The following is a 12,633-nucleotide window of genomic DNA, read 5'->3' on the forward strand; positions in this document are numbered from 1 at the left end:
AGATCACTGAGTTGAAGCTCGATGTAGGGGTTGTAGCTCATTGGGTTGGTTCCCTAAATCAGGGGTTGGTTCCCTAAATCGAGGGTTGGTTTAGCTTGGGTTCATACCCTAATTCAGGGGTTGGTGTTCCTTAGGTTGGTGCACTAAACATTGTAATTAGAGATTCATTGTGAGGCTGGATTGGAGCGGTAGACTCCAGTAGCATTTCTCACTAAGGTTTTTCCCATCTTGGATTTTCCTCATATATGTTGGTATTATATGATGTCTCTTTGTGTGTGAGTGCATTTGTGATATTCTCCCATCCAACTGGTAAGTCTTCTTTGTGTTAGATTAGTGAACTAGTATACGTACATAAGATAGTTAAAAAATTGGTATCAGAGCCTAGGTTCCCAGTTGATAAGCTTTCTCCAGCTTGGGTAGATTCTTGCTTAAGGACATAATGGTTTGTTTAGCATCAATTCCAACTCTAGTATTTGATGGTTCAAATTATTCCATTTTGAGTTGTAGAATGGAAGTATACCTATCCTCTCTGGGATATGATGTCTAGATGTATGTTGTAAATGGCTACCCTAGTAAAGTCAGTCCTCCCACCGACTTAGATGCAAAAACTAAAACCAATGCATTGATAAAATAATGAAGGCTATACACTATGGGTTATCAGATGATATCTCCTCACAAGTGGATAGATGCATATCAGCAAAGAGATTATGGGATAGATTGAAGAAGCTCTATGGAAATGGGCCTACCACTACAAAACTGGTTTGTGAAGACAAGATGAGAAATGCAGCTCATGTATCTGTAGATGATGAAGGTGGATCTGTTAGTAGCCACAACAATGATGAGAAAACCCACCTCTTAATGGCTCAAGAATCAAAAGATGAGAAGCGCACATCTGAGAATGATCTTGCATATCACTCCTACCAGCAAGATGTGTTTGGCAGTGACAGTGAAAGGTGAAGAAGAATAAGAAGTAGAAGTTGATCTTGAAGGAGAACTTGTAAATGTACTTGAAGAACTCAGTAGAGTGAGAAATGAATACAAGTTATTCAAGAATGTTGCAATTATGGAGTAGAACTAGTTGATCAAATGCCTTAAAGAATCTAAGAAATGAATCTCAGAGTTGAAGACTCAACAAGAAGACACCAAGGAGTGTTAGTGCAAAGATCTATCATCTATGCTAGAGGTAAAGGATAAAGAATATCAACTGCTAATTGGAGAAATGGAGATTCTCTTAAATGACTTTGAGAAATGTCAGGATGAGATCAAGGTAAGAATCTAGTTTGATGGCAGTAGTGATGCCTTCGACGTAATGTTGAAATAACAAAATCATGCCAAGGCCACTGAAGGATTAGGAAGTGGTGCCGATGATTGCTCCACTAGTAAGAATGTCCCCCACAATGACATTATGTTTGTCTCCTCAAATGGAGATAACAAGGGATAGACCTTCATAGTTAGAAATGCTCCCTAGAAGAAGGTAGACCTAACCACAACTAGTGAAGATATGTTGACAAGGAGGAAGATTGATGCTACAAGAAAGAGGAACAATCCTGATCCCAAAGGAAAAGGGAAGATGAGAGAAAACTACTTTACTGGAAGCAAGAATAGAAGAAGACAATAGAGAAGACAACAGAGAAGACCTCCTACTAGTAAAGGACAAGGAAATGCTACTGCCCATAGGACAAAGCAATTGTGGGAAAAATAGAGCTCAGATGGAAGAGCTATAGGGAATGAACAACCTATGATCCATCCTCAGAGAAGTAGAAATGGAGATGCCAAACCGGTAAGATCTCCTCATGCATGGCAGAATAAGTTTGTAAGTTAAAAATCTTCCTTCTTCGATTACTGCTTTGCATATTATGGTTATGAACATAGAGAAGAAGAATGTAGAAAGGGATCTAGAAGGAATAATCTAGGATCTCATAGATAAAATGCATGTGACAAAAATGTATCAAGCAGTAGAAACATGCATATCTCCTCTCTCGGTTATGCAAACAATGTTTGTTATAACTATAATAGATTTGCCCATAGAGAGTTTGAATGCAAGAAGATGAACTTGCAGTCATATGGAAGCCGATATAGCAGCTATGCTCAACATAGAAATGGATACAAAGCATATGGAAGTTAGAGACTTGCATGGAACCAAAGGAGAAATATTTCTACAAGATAAACTGGTCAACCGGTTCTAGTGGCAGGATACAACGACATGACCAGAGGAAGATGGTCAAATCAGCATGTTGGAAAGTTCCCCACTCATGAGATTGGCATGGATCTTGTTTTCTACTATAGCACTACTTTTGGTGGTGATACTGGATCTGGAAATGTAAGAAACAATCAACAAAAGAAGGTAAGACCTACTCCTAGGATTGAAAATGGAAAGAAGAATGAGACCAAGAAGGTATGGAGGAAGATGCAAGAAGATACAACCTTGGATCAGTATTGTTCATTCAATGCACAAGTGATATATCCTAAGTTTTAAAGGAGATGCATAACCTTAGGGGGAGTAGTACACTAACCTTATCAATCACCCCCCTCAATTTAAGAGGTGAAATAGAGGAACAAGTTGATGTCGGTATGAATGAAGGAAATGAGAAGATAAATGTGTGTAGTGGCTGCCTTGAAAGATGGATCACTACTGCATGTGTTAATGGATGGAAAATTAATAACTGGTATCAGATGCATATTGACAAAAGATGATAGGAGTTGCAGGAAGGTGCTCTGGTAGTGATGATGGACCAGTACAAGAAACCAATATGTGTAGGATGTTACCAGTAAGAATGCTAACAGGTACTTGCAGGTTATGTAAGACATTAAGGTTAGAGATCATTGAATTATCCCCAGTAGCATTAAATGAGGAGTTTATGTCTTAGGTGGTGTTGATGAAGAACTAAATAATATATGTTGGCCTGGTTGTTGATCATGTAGGCATGCATGTTTTTGGGATAACCAGTTTGATTTATGGCACGATGATGATATTGTATGGCATTGTGTATACCGAGGATCACATCATAAGATGTGGTGGATATAATGGAGCCCCAATTTTGAACCTGAAAAGCAATGAAGACCTAAGATGTATGAATCAGGGGGGGTTCAATGGTTAATAATACTAAACCAGCATGCTTGAACTTGTGAGGTTATTGGCTGCCTCAACTACAGATGATGGAAATTATTGTAGGAATACCCACGAGAATTTCATGATTAAGGGTATCTACTTTCCCAATTTGTTGTACACATAGTACAATTATATCTAATTCTAAAGATAATTTGGGATCAGGCAAGGGATGATGTAGTTTGACTGATAGGTATGATGTATTCCCTAACATATGGGTCTTCAATTGGTTTCAATACTATATATGCACATGTTTACGGTTTGCGTATACACTTGGTTGATGAGGAATTGGTGTCAGTTTGTGGTTAAGCCCTCCATCTTAAATACTATGATTTGAGAGGTTGCAAAATATGAAGCATGAAGGATAAGATGAATTAGGTAGAGAAAAAGGGGATAAATATGCATTAGGGTTTTAGTTTGCATATACACTTGGGTGTTGAGAAATTGGTGTTAGTTGGTGGTTGAGATCTCCATCTCATGTGTTGCTCCTTCAGAAGATGTAACAAGTGGTATCAAAAGAGGAGATGCATCTGATAAAGATAAAGGGGGATAAATATTTTTATCAGTACCCGATAGACACAAGGAAGAGTGAAACCCTGACAGTGCCCTTTGCCATTGTTGTCAAAGGCGGAAAAATATTCTGTAGTATACTGCATACTACATGTGTGAGAATCTATGGATCACACAAAGGGGCAGAGAGAATATGTAGTATGTCAGATACTACATGTGTATGTGTTGACATCAATGCCAAAGGGGGATATTGTTGGCATTGTGTTATCATTGATGTCAACTAGTATAGGATGGCTACCGGTATAAGAGATATATATGTAGCACTATCATTGATGCATACCGAAAGTGATGTCTTTTATATCACCTAGTGTTGTAGGTCATCAATAAGGGAGAGAATTTTATTCACTAAAATGATAATTAGAGTCACCACTACACAAGTTAGTGGTTGACTTCTGTGGAAGATATTGATAGGAAACTGGTATGATATAACAACCAGTAACTAATGACATATGAAAGCGAGCAAGATGTTAATCAGATGATTGTGATGAAGAGGGGGGATGTTATCAAAATCATATCAACACCAGAGGAGAAGGATGTACAAGTCACTGGTATGTTGTATGGATGTCAAACAATAGGACTTCCACCGGATGAAGTTGCAGTCACCATTTGAAGAGATGACTAATAGTGAATGTGCCCGAATTAGATCACATGTGCCTGTTTGAAGATATGCTACTCCAATAGGGATGCCACTTTGGTGCATTGCAGGATACAAATGACAAAGATCCACTCACACCAGTAAATTAGACTTATCTCTTTATTATGCATGAAATGCAGCTTAGTTCTTGGAGATAAGACAAAAGAGTTAAAGGAAGGTGATTGAAGCCTCACACTAGATGAATTGGTGAAACACTAAGTTTCCTTAGGCACATGAAATCAGGTATGTGTATTGGATTAGCCTAGAAGATATGATAAGTTAACAAGATATATGAAGAGTAAAGAAGTGATGAGTTTGTCACCTTGACAATCTAGTTTAGATAATATATGGGTTAATGATGAAGAAGGAATGGCATGAAAACAACTGTAGATAGAGAATACAACATGTATGCGGATGCCTTAGATGGAAACAGTTGAAGGTTGATGACATGGTGTCATCAAGGGTTCCTACCAGTAAGTATGAGAACTGGTAAGAGACAAAAAAGAGGCTGAGTGATGTGCTCCATCCTGGTGAAGATGAGCATATGGTGGATTGATATGTTTGTCAACTAGTAAAGGTGTTCCACCGGAAGAGAATCCAAGTGCAAGGTGATGGAAGACCGATTAGGGTATAACCGACAAGGTTAGTGAGCCGATAGATTAACTCGGTAATGGAGTTAATTGTAATCCCATCCAAACTGACACAGATGACGTAGCAAAGGCAAATGTCAACAAAGTGGCCACATAGAGTTTATGTGGCAAGCATGCATGTACAGGTTGACATGTTGAGTTGGTAAAGTATTAGGAGATGAGGTAGATGGTGATAGGTCGATATTTATGTCGACAACGTGATTCATGGGATGCATAGAAGAGGTTGTGGCTCAAGGTCAGATGGACAACAGAGGTCAAAGACATGTTGTTTGATCATATTGAGGTAGGTAAAGGAAACCACGAAGCCATTCTTGGTGATCGACCAAGAGATCCACCGACATGTTAAATACAGGTTTCTAAATATAGAAGGCATGGTCAAGAAGGCATGATAATGGAGGGATTGATTGGTGTGTTGCTATTCATCAATCAAGGAGATTAGATCAAATGAGATCTAATTAGATTTGATTTGCCTTGGGGTCACTGAAGAAACCCTAACCTCTCAAAATTTGAATTGGCTTTTGGCGGCAAAACCAGTTTATAAATATGCAAGACAAAATCAATGTTGGTTGTCTTTGAATGAGAGGGTGTTGTTGCTAAAGGGGTGAAGTCAGTTAAGTGCTCACCAAGAAGAAGAAGAAGAGACTGCAGTGTTTGAGAGAACAGGTTTGAAGAGTTCAATGACAACAATGAGGCAACCGACATTGACCAAATTGACAAAGAAGAGTTGAAGAAGATTGCAGTGTCTTGGTAAGCTGACAACTGACACTAATCAAATAGTGGATATCTAGCTAAGTGAAGTAGACTGGTGGAGTGCAGTAATGTAGCAGGAGCAAACAAAGGAGAGTATTGATAGAGAGAAAAACTGGGAGAGAGAGAAACGACAAAGAAGAAGAAGAGACTAACTCGGTGAAGGTACAATAGAGAATAAGTTGCATCAGGAGATAGGGTTGCACCAGAGAGGTGAGAAAAGAGCTGATAGAGTATTGGAGAGACTAGAACCGATAGAGAGATTTGTAGAAGATTTACAAAGTTTATTTGTAACAAGGTTATTAATTTTGTAATTGATTATGTTCATTCAAGATCATTGAGTTGGAGCTTGGTGCAGGGGTTGTAGCTCCTAAGATTGGTGCCCTAAATTAGGGTTTGGTTCTCCTTGGGTTGGTGCCCTAAATTAGGGGTTGGTACTCCTTGGGTTGGTGCCCTAAACATTGTAATTAGAGATTTCATTGTGAGGTTTGATTTGAGAAATAGACTCCAACATTTCGCACTGAGGTTTTTCCCATCTTGGGTTTTCCTAGTATATGTTGGTGTTATGTGATATCTCTTTGTGTGTGAGTGCATTTCTGATAGTCTCTCATCCAACTGGTAAGTCTTCTTTCCGTTAGATCAGTAAATAGGTATATGTACATAGGATAGTTAAAGGGAAAATTTTGAGAACCATTGATTCACCCCCCTCTCAGTGGCACATTGTGTCTAACACTTATGATCACTTCACATGGATTCTGACATGTCATCACTAACCTATGAACATGATAAGAGTCACCGCCAAACCATATATCATTACTGACCAAAAATCTGTTACCGATATATATTCTTCTTTATAGGATTTATGACACTCAATCATAACTCACTTAATATGCCAAATTTGCTGATGTGGGTCCAATCATAGACTCATGCAATATCACAAATGCATGTTCCAAACCGCAACACTAAACTCCTCACCAATTGGTCATATCAGTCTCTTGATCATCGCATTGTTCTTTCTAACTTGTTAACCTTGTTGTCAACCGATTCCACTAGATCCACTATCAATTAGGCTTTATTGGTAGGTCTAGATGACTCATATGACTAAACCAACATGGTTGCCAAAAATGACAACACAAACAAAGTCATCAAACAACTTAACATCATCATCTAGCTAATTAATCTCTATCATGACAACATATCCAACTAACAACTTGACCAGTTCATTTTCTCATCTTATCATCTCATCTCATCATCTTAGTTATGTTCAATGCCAATAATCAGATCTAGTCTGAGTTAAGTAGAGTAATCCACCAATCATTGATTTGTATTTTCTTAGATTCACTTGAGTAGATTCATCATCCTTTGACAATTTACAACCAATTATCATAGAAGTACTAACAAGTTTAGAATTCTCAAGTCCAAATTTCTTGAGTAACTCCTTCACATACTTAGTTTAACAAATAAAAATGCCTTTATCACTCTGAGTAATCTTCTAACCTAAGAAACCTTTCATCTCACCAATCATAGACATTTCAAATTCATTCTTCATATCATCACCAAATTTCATGCATAAACTATCTTCTCCTCCAAAAATGATATCATCCACAAAAACTTCAATGATCACCAAGTCATCATGTTCAATTTTGTAATAAAAGCTATTATCAACATTACCTTAGTTAAACCCAAACTTTGAAAGATACCTATCCAATCTAGCATACCATGCTTTAGGGGCTTGTTTTAGTCCATACAAAGGTTTATTCAGTCTACAAACCATGTCCTTATCTTTTGATAAAGAAAATATATCAGACTGCTCAATGTAGACTTCCTCCTCAAGATATCCATTTAGAAATGTGCATTTGACATCCATCGGATATACTTTATAGTTCTTGTGTGCAGCATAGGCAAGAAAAAGTCTTACCACTTCAATTATTGCAACAGAGGCATAAGTGTCTCCATAATAAACTCCTTCTTCCTACGAATAACCTTTGCAAACAAATTTAGACTTGTTTCTCCCAACCTGACCTTCCTCATTCAATTTATTCTTGAAAAACCCATTTAGTTCCAAAAATATTTTTGTCTTTATGTCTAGGAACTAGTTCCCATGTTTTATTCTTTTCTATTTGATCTAATTCCTCTTCTATTTCTTTTACCCAATTTTCATCCTTACTGTCTTCAATAAATGATTTGGGAACTCAATTTGAGAAATTAAGCATACCTCTTCAGCAGCTAATCTTCTTCTTGTCATCACACCTTTCCTTTTATCTCCAATGATCTGATCTTCAAAATGATTTAGTTTCACATACTTGGGAGTCATTGAATTTTATTGATTTTGTGGCTCTTTATGCTATTCATCTATCACTATTGCTTTTCTAATTTTACTGGAGTGATGGGTTCACTGTTCTGAACTGATTCTTGCATTACCAGTTTAGGTCTAATAAATTTGTCTTATGGTCCATAGTCATATGATCTAATATGATTACTGCCAAGCTCATCCACATTGACATTTACGCTTTTAATTATCCTATTCAATCATTTTTTATAACATCTATATGCTTTTGTCTTAGTTGAATAACCCAAAAATATTCCTTCATCACTTCTAGGATCAAACTTTCCTAATGTATCATCTCTTCTAATGAAACATTTACTTCCAAAAATTCTAAAATATCTGACAGTAGAAGTATGACAAAACCATAATTCATAAGGAGTCTTACCGGTATCACCTTTAATGTGTACTCTATTGAAAGTGTATACAATCGTATTGACAACTTCCCTCCAATAGATATCTAGCAATCTAGCTTCTGTCATCATTGTCCTTGTAGAATCTAATATGGTTTTGTTCTTCCTTTCCACTAATCCATTATGTTGTGGGGTCCTAGGTGTAGAAAGTTGTCTTCTGATTCCATTCTTCTCACAAAAGTTATTTAAGTGACCAGATGTAAACTCACCACCTTTATCTGATCTTAAGCACTTTATCTTCAATCTTGTCTTTGTCTCAACCATAGATTTAAAGATTTTGAATTTCTCAAGAACTTTATATTTTTCTTTCAAAAATGCTACCCACATCATTCTAGAATAATTATCAATAAGTAACATAAAATATCTATCACCTTGAAATCTTTTAGTCCTCGACGGTCCACATAGATCAATATGAATAAGATCAAGAATTTCATTAGATTTATCATGTATAATTCTAGAAGAAGTTATAACTTTTTTACCCATTGGACATTTTCTACATACTAGATTAAGAGGTTTAACAATCTTGGGAAAATCTCTAATAGCATGTGTGATAGTTCTGATACTTAGTGTAAGTACATATCCAATAGCCAACAAGATGAGAGGGGGGGGGGTGAATCATACAAACTTAATCTTCCATAAAAACATCATATTCAACCTTAACAACACCTACTTCAGTAATATAACCAAAACTGTCAAACATGCAAACTCAAAAAGCATATAAACATCATAAACCTCATAACACTAGATTTAACGTGGAAACCCAAATAGGGAAAAACCACTGTGGGATTTTGGACCCACTAAGAAATATACTCTTCTAGAGTATGCTCGGTTAAAAGTAAATCATGTTAAAGATTGCAAACACATTGCTAGATGTGATCCGGTTAAGGGATTTCCCTCAGATCTGTTAGGATCTTCACCTTGTTAGAAATGACCTTGTTAAAGGATTTCAAACACTCAATCAAAATGTCACCTTGCTAGAGGGTTTTACAAATAAGACTGTTTAAGTCCACTCGGTTAAGAGATTTTCTATCACTTTCACAAAATAACAATATTAAAATCTATCTGCAATTTCACATCTAAAATGCTAAAGTAGATTCTTATTTGTTCAATACAATCTAGACATAGAACTAATCTTGTCTATCTACTGGGCTTCTATACTCTGTTATTCAAATAGGTCTTCAAGCTTCTGTGCTCAGTAATCACTATGTAGCATCCTTGTGCATACACTTGCTTGCATACATTGTTTATCAATAGTTTCCTATTTATAAACAATAGCTAACTCTTAATCTCCTTGATCACATTTCCCATGATCAATCATAGCCATCAGATCTTCAATCTTGTCCAAGTTCAATGCATCTTTCAATCTGAAAATGTTTTACCCTATATTGGAACTTGCATATATTTCTTGGAACTTGTGCCAGGGTATTGTGGTTTAATCTATGCTATAGATCTTCATGCTGACTTTCCATTGCATTAGATTCTTAAAAAACTTCATGCACGACATACCAATCATTTAATCAGTTCCAGCTCATCAACTTCCTTCATTAAATAACGCATGCAAACATTTAATGCATTCTATTATAACTCGGTTACAACTCGGTAACAACTCGGTAAATACTAAACTTCACTTGGCAGACATTCCGCATTTATTAACCGATAGTGATAACCTTAGGGTTTACCGACTACGTTCCTTAGGGTTTACCGACAAGGTTCTTTGCTTGATAACATAGTATAGTATTAACCTTTACAATTTACAACACATGTATGATGTTAAAACAATCTAAACATCATGATCTCATCATTGTCGGACTCAGTAATAGTTGCCCATTGAATACATTATTCATCTCCTTATTCATCATACTCTTTCTTTTTTCTTTTACCGACATCTTTATATTCTTCAAATCACACTTCTCAAGATATGGCAACATCATACTGAATTAGAAAATCAATTTCTTGACATCAATGAAAAAATAATTATATCAAGATAGTAAACATCCTTACTCAAATATATCCATAATCATCAACAACCTTCTCAATATCCTTATGAAATGCCAACAATCTTTCATTGTCTATTATAATGCAATATTGCCAACAATCTCCCCCTTTGGCATTGATGGCAAAACCAATTTATTTGACCTTAAAAGATTCGAATTGTTGTGATTTTGAAATGCTCAAGTGCTCTCCCCCATACATTAGACTTCTCCTCTTTCTTCAGTTTTCTTTCCAATCTTCGGTCTTCTCTCATTCTTCTCCCCCGATATTAGTCTTCTCTCCCTTTGACAACAATGCCAAAAAGTAAAGAACCAAAACATAATTTCTATCTGTATGAAGTGATTTCCCACTGTTGTGTATCAATTCTATCTTGGTCAGAGCATTTTGTCTTCAATTCCTGTTCCATGTATAGTTTCCTATAATAATTCTTGTACACCTTTAGAAAATATCCTAAAGTGTATAAATCAGCATCAACTCCCAAAATATATTCGATAGTCATTGAATTGATGCTTTCACCGAACTCAATTAATGAGTAGAAGATAGGGGTAGGACCCCTAACTTACTTCTGAGATATTCAAAAGTGTCCCTTGGTAGTGGCTAGGTGAAGATATCGGCTATTTGTTTCTTTGTGCTAGCATACTCCAACACCACTTTCTTCTCTTGAGCTTATTCTCTAAGATAATGATATTTGATAGAGATGTGCTTTGTCTTGGAGTGCATAATAGGGTTCTTTGAAATATTAATGGCACTAGTATTGTCACAGAATATAGTTACTGGCTCGGTAACTTTCTCATTTATACCTTCCAACAATTGTTTGATCCATGCAATGTTGGTACAATTCAATGCTACAACAATGTATTCAGCTTCTACTGTTGACTGTGAAACACATCATTGTTTCTTGCTAAGCCAACTCACTAGTCTTTCTCCTAAAAAGAAAGCTCCTCCACTTGTGTTTTTTCTGTCATCAATGTTGCCTGCCCAATTAGCATCAGTATAAACTTTTAAATCAAAATCATTTCCTTTTTTATATAGTAAGCCATAATCCTTAGTGCCTTTCAAGTATCTAAATTTTTTTTGATTGTTGTCATGTGTGTTTCCTTAGGATCTGCAGAGAATCTTGCAACTATACCTACTACATGTGCTATGTCTGGTCTGCTGTGAACAACATATTGTAGTTTTCCAATCATGGATCGGCAAAGTGTCTCATCAACATATGCAGATTCATCATTCTTTGATAATTTACAGTTGGTAGTCATAGGAGTACTTACTGGTTTGGAATCCTCCATTCCAAATTTCTTCAAAATTTCCTTTATGTAATTGGATTGAGTAATGAAAATCTCATTTTTTATTTGCAGTATCTATAAACCTATAAAATGCTTTATCTCACCAATTAATGACATCTCAAATTCTTTGCTCATTTCATTTCCAAAGTTCTTGCATAAAGAGTCATTTCCACAAAATATAATATCATCAACAAATATGGCTGAGATCAGTATTCCATTTTCATCATTCTTCATGTACATATTACTATTCTCACTTGTCCTTATAAAACCAATCTTAATCAAATAAGAGTGCAATCATTCATACCATGCTCTAGGTGCTTGTTTCAAACCATATAAAGCTTTGTTCAATTTACATACTTGATCTTTATTATTGTCTTCAACAAATCCTTCAGGTGTTCAATATGGACTTCTTCTTCTAATATTCCATTTAGAAATGCAGATTTGACATCCATTTGATATACCTTGAAATTTTTGAAAGCAACATAGGCCAACAATGTTCTTACTCCTTCAAGTCTAGCAACAGGTGCAAAAGTTTCACCATAATCAATTCCTTCTTCTTGACCATAACCTTTGCAAACTAGTTTTTCTTTGTTTTGAATGACCTCTCCTTTTTCATTTAGCTTGTTTCTAAAAATCCACTTTGTATCGATTACATTTTTTTCCTTTGGTCTTGGGATTAGTGTCCATGTGTCATTCTTCTTGATTTGATCAATCTCTTCTGTCATAGCATATATCTAATCTTCACTGTTAAATGCCTCTTTCACTATTCTTAGTTCAAATTTAGATATCAAACATGTGTTCTATCTCAGTTTGTTCCTTGTCATCACTGGATCATCCTTATCTCCTATATTCTAACTTGGTGCATGATGTCTTCTGACATACTTGGCTAATACAGGCTCGGTAGGCTCTATAAAT

Source organism: Cryptomeria japonica, chromosome 5 (genome assembly GCF_030272615.1).
Source record: "Cryptomeria japonica chromosome 5, Sugi_1.0, whole genome shotgun sequence".
In the NCBI taxonomy this organism is placed as follows: Eukaryota; Viridiplantae; Streptophyta; class Pinopsida; order Cupressales; family Cupressaceae; genus Cryptomeria; species Cryptomeria japonica.